This window comes from Tarenaya hassleriana, unplaced genomic scaffold, assembly GCF_000463585.1.
Source record: "Tarenaya hassleriana unplaced genomic scaffold, ASM46358v1 Cleome224, whole genome shotgun sequence".
Lineage (NCBI taxonomy): Eukaryota > Viridiplantae > Streptophyta > Magnoliopsida > Brassicales > Cleomaceae > Tarenaya > Tarenaya hassleriana.
In genome coordinates, this window is record NW_010965576.1 from 31819 (window position 1) to 37573 (window position 5755).

The window sequence follows — 5755 nt, forward strand, 5'->3', positions numbered from 1 at the left end:
TTTCAGAAACGAGGTGCAGAACCAACTTGGCAAGACGATCAAGTTGCTTCGATCTGATCGAGGTGGCGAGTATATGAGCCAAGAGTTCACTGACTATCTGGCAGAATGTGGGATTGTCTCACAACTGACTCCACCTGGAACGCCACAGTGAAATGGCGTATCTGAGAGGAGGAACCGAACCCTATTAGATATGGTACGGTCTATGATGAGTCAGGTCGATCTTTCTAAATCCTTTTGGGGTTACGCCTTGGAAACGGCAGCGCTTATACTGAACAACTTTCCAACAAAGTCGGTTCAGAAGACACCATATTAGATATGGACTGGGAAGCAGCGTCCCAGGTTAGCGTTTATGAAGATTTGGGGATGTGACATATATGTGAAATGTCTGGCTTCTGATAAGCTATCCGCCAAATCTGATAAATGCATATTTGTGGGTTACCCTAAGAAAATTAAAGGGTACTGATTCTACAACCCATCTGAGAACAAAGTGTTTGTTGCTCGGAATGGATCTTTCTTGGAGAGAGAGTTCGTCTTCAAGAGAGTCAGTGGGAGTAGAATAGATCTCGAAGAAGTTCGAGAACCACAAATAGTCGAAGAACCGAGTGAACAGGTCGAAACAGTTCAAACTGTATCACAAGTTGTTGAGACAATACCTCCTAGTGAACCTCGGAGATCTGGTAGAATTCGCCAAGAGCCTACAAGATACAAATTTCTTATGACTGGAAACGACGAACTCATGTTGTTAGAACATGACGAGCCTACGTCGTATTCAGAGGCTGTGGCGAGTTCCGATTCCGAGAAATGACACCAGGCCATGGAGTCTGAGATGCAATCCATGTACGACAACAAAGTATGGACTTTGGTTGATTCGTTCGATAGTATTAAGACCATTGGATGCAAGTGGATTTTTAAGAAGAAAACCGACATGGATGGCATCGTGCATACCTATAAGGCATGACTCATTGCGAAAGGGTTTCGGCAGATTCATGGTATAGACTATGATGAAACCTTTTCACCAGTTGTGATGCTTAAATATATGTTTTAAGAATTATGTTTTTTGGATTTTGAAAAGATCTAAAGTTTATTTGTATTTGTAGATAGTTAGAATTTTAAATACATTTTTAAAAAAAAAGATAATAAAAAAAAACACTGGACTTTTCAATTTTGACCAAAAAAAACACTGAACTTTTTTTTTGGTAAAAAAACACTAAACTTTTTAAATGACACAAAAAATATCTGAATACTCTTCGTCGATTGTCAAATTAGACAAAACGTGCTGATGTGGCATTTAGAAGTGCAGATATGGCGTATAAAAACTGATTCTGTTTTGTCACGTCAGCAGTCACATCAGGACTGAATTGACACGTGGACAAAAATTAAAAACCTGAGATTGGTTTAAGATTAACCAAAAAATTCAAGCGGATTCGATAAACCCATAAAAAAATTCCGAAACAAAAAAAAATCAGAAGAAATCATCGTCGTCTTCTTCGTTCCTTGATGGAAGAATATTATCTAAACTCACCTCTGTCAGCAGATCATTCGACAAATCGGTGTCAATATTTTCATCATCTTCTTCATCTTCGTCACTATCATCATCTTCAATCAATTTTCCTTTTTTCTTATCGCCTCTCATAATGCCTTTACCTTTCTGTCGACCTCGATTTCTCTCCTTGCCTCCTCCTCCTCCTCCTCGTCATTTGCATCCTCTTTCTCGTCATCAGTTCCAAGATCGCCATAGAACTGGCGATTTTCTCTCTTTCCACCAAAGAACCATCGATTTTCTCCAACAAAATCACGGTTTTAGTGGGTGAAGAAAAAAAAAATCTGAACTTCAACAATTTTCTCCATATTTGGATACAAAAGCAAGGGAATTCGAGGGTTAAAGCTTCTGAGCCTTGTTTGCGATATTATCTTGGTCTTGACAATAGAGATGTGATTTCCTCTTCACTAACAATGGAGACTCCTGTTGATTTTCCATTTCCGCCATTGATGAGCCTTTGTCGTCCTCTCGAACTCTTCTGGTTACCGAGTGAAGAAAAAAATAGATGGCTTTGTGTTTTATCGATACAGAACATTTGATCAGCTTGGGCAAGACTCGAATCTGCAGAAAAATGCAGATAAAAAAACTGGGTTTTTAGGGGAATGTTCTTGTGAATCAGAAAAATGCAGATTGTGTTTTGGTATTTTTTTATGGGTTTACCGAATCGGATTGAATTTTTTGGTTAATCTTAAACCAATCTCTGGTTTTTAATTTTTGTCCATGTGCCAATTCAGTCCTGATGTGTCTGCTGACGTGACAAAACAGAATCAGTTTTTATACGCCACACCTACACTTCTAAATGCCACATCAGCACGTTTTGTCTAATTTGACAATCGAGGAAGAGTTCAGGTATTTTTTGTGTCATTTAAAAAGTTTAGTGTTTTTTTACCAAAAAAAAATTCAATGTTTTTTTGGTCAAAATTTAAAAGTCCAGTGTTTTTTTTGGGATTATCCCAAAAAAAAACTACGATTGTGATGTTTTCTCTTAATATTAAAATATAAAGAAAAGAAAGTACATTTAATTACAATTACCCAAATGGTAAAAAAATTGGAAATACAAAGCAAACATGGAAACAATAATGATACAAATATTCACAAAATATCGCTGCGGATATTCGAAATATACGGATTTCATACGAATACCAAAATTATGTTGTATTTGGATTTATTTGATAGAATCAAAACAGGTCTAGCCCGTGAGAAACCCGATCTGTGGAAAGTTTTAAATCTGCATAATATTAAGAGAATATTCTTGTTTGAATTTGAAATTCAAATTGGATTCAAAACCGCAGAAAATCTATCAAATATGATTAAGATAAGATTGAACTAATATCAAGATAAAATCAAATTTGAATTTTGAAATTCAAATTGATTTATTTTTATATTCTCCCCTCTACTATAAATAGGGGTCTTGGGTTAGCTCATAAATCACACAGAAAAGAAACAAGCATTCTAGAGAAAAAAGAGTATTCACATATTTGCTCATATCTCTCTCTGAGTTCGTTTGGTATTTGGAAAGCTTCTTCCAAATACGCGGTCGTTGTATCCTAGGAGTTCATTGTCCTCCAATAGCCTCGAAGCTTTAGAGGTGGTACGGAAATCGAACTTAAGGAAAAATATTCTTTTAATTTCATATACTTATCTGGAATCGCTCGAATTGCCGAAGTTTTGCTGTCGTCAACAACCGCCGTCCCCAACAATCTTAAGTTCGAGATGGTTAACACGAGGCAAATTTCTCGGGTAAGTGCCTAAATCTCTTTCAATTTCGGTACAAAACCTCACACGAATTTGGATTTAGAAACAATTAGGTTAAAAAAAATGTTGGAAAAAAAAACAAATAGTTGTTTTCTTTTTCAAATATTAATGAGTCTAAGCCCAATTGAGTTTAAGGCCCAAATTTAAAATTGAAACCCAAATTAAAAGAGGTTACTTGTGAAGCCCAAATTAAATTCAAAGAGATTAATTAAAAAACCCAAAAAAGTAAGCCCAAATTGAAAAGTTTTGTTTTGGACCAATTCAATGAGACTAATTTAAAACTCCAAAAGAATAAGCCCAATATCTTTTTATTTGAAAGTGCTTTGTGGAAAAAAAAATGGAGAAAATATTTTTTTTTGGGAAAAAAAAGGTTTTAGTTAAACAAAATCGAAAGTAACTTTTCCTGTAAATCGGAGAAGCAAGCTTTGTCTTAGCGGGTCGGGTTTGAAGAGGAAGCCCTTTATACCCTCCTCATAGTAAGGACGTGGGAATCGGGGTGAACCCTCCAGCTATCACTGGAAGCGAGCCAAACCAATTTATAAGTCAAGTGAAACTCGGTTTAGTTTATAAGCTTTGTGAAAGCTAACAATGATTGGATTTATTCCACAGATCATTGATAATCCAAGAAATCCCATGGATTCAAATACTGCTCCAAGGAATGAGATTCCTACTATGGATATCGATGAGAATCCTCATATAGCGTGTTGGTTGTAATGCTCTACGATGATCCGTGATATGATATTTTGACTATGTATTGATTCATTGGTTTATGAATGCATTACTTTTTCCGTTATATGATTAGCATGTTTGTTATATTACGGTGAATATCCTTGAATCATTGCAGATGATTCTAAACTCCCTGGTCAGTTATCATTATGGGAACAATGATGAATTAAGACAAGCATGATGTGTGATAGATGATTATGATCATGTGCATTGGATGCAAATCAAAATCATGGGTTCTCGTTTGGAATGAGTTACTGGATGATCCGCATGAGATTGTCACATGGACATGAGTCATGGCTTGAATCTCATACAGCAGTTCGTTCTTGGATCCTCAGACCTGAGATGTCTAGAGTATCTTTATATGAGGAGTGACGTGTCTTGACTGCGTCAAACGTCGTCTTTAACCGGATGATTATAACGGCGTTGCTCAGATACGTTCACGAATCATATGCAGATAGTAGACATGCAATACGGGACCTGTCACCTTCTACGCAGGAGATATGTCGCTGGACCCCTCGTGGAAATCGGACTGTGAAAATGCGTGGCCACGCTATAGATGAATGTACATCTATTTTATCAGTCGGTTTGCCTAGACAAGTAAGCGGTTGAACTTGAAGGGTGGCTCATACCATGCCCTTGTTCAACATACGACATCGTGAGACAAAGGATCAGAACTCGAACTATTGCTGGCTTTGTTAGATCACTCTAACTCTATTCTAGGTGGTCATGGGGTCTTGCTAGAGGCTAACCATGACTTGTGGTTCGGGAAAAAGGGTTTCTGAAGCCACTACCACTTCGAATGGGCCTACAGGGTCACACATCATTAGGGATGGATCACACGTGAAGAGAACGACGCCAGAAAGGAATCACGGAACGAGCTGGAAGTGTTTCAGACAGCCAGATTGTCCGGTCCACTTCTGGACCGGACGGTCCAGCCATGTCAGTCCGTCCGTTCCGTTGAAGAACGGACTGATCGTTCCGCAAGCACCAGATCGTCCGGTCCAGACCTGGACCGGACGGTCCAGACGTACAGACCGTCCGTTCTATGAGTAGTTACAGACCGTCCGTGTAACGACCCGAGGCCGCTACGAATTGTCGAAACTGCCCTCACACAGCAACCCGAGACCTTTCAGCGTGTTTTGTCCTCACTCGCACGCATACCGAGACACTTCCCAGTAGGTCACCCATCCTGAGATTGCTCCAGAGCCAGCACGCTTAACTTTGGAGTTCTCTCGGGATAGTCAACCAAAAAGGTAGGTGCACCTTGTTGCTATGAGTAGCTCAACTAATTCTTTTATGTTATCTTAGACTGTATAGTCCCACACCTATACAACCCTCGGATCTCTCTCATTCCGGTGTGTTCGATTCATCCCTGTCCCCCCTACCCAGAAGCTCGTCAGGAGCCGCCCCTTGTCCGTGCCTCTGCACCGGCGATCACTCCCCGCCCTCCTACGGTACTCTGGGTTGTCACAGTCCGTTCTGCGTTGAAAGCCAGACCGTCCGGTCCAAGACCTAGACCGGACGGTCCGACTTTTGGGCAGATTTCCTATTTCGCGTTTTAAGGGTTTTGGGCAATCCTAATTAATCAGTAAGCCGCCACAAACCCTAGAGAACGAACCTCAGACGTCCTAGACAGCTTAGAGAAGCTTGATTTTGAGTTCTAGTGATTGGAATATCGATTCCAAGTCAAGGACATCGTTTTCTCTTCACAAATCCTAGCAGATACGTTCCAAA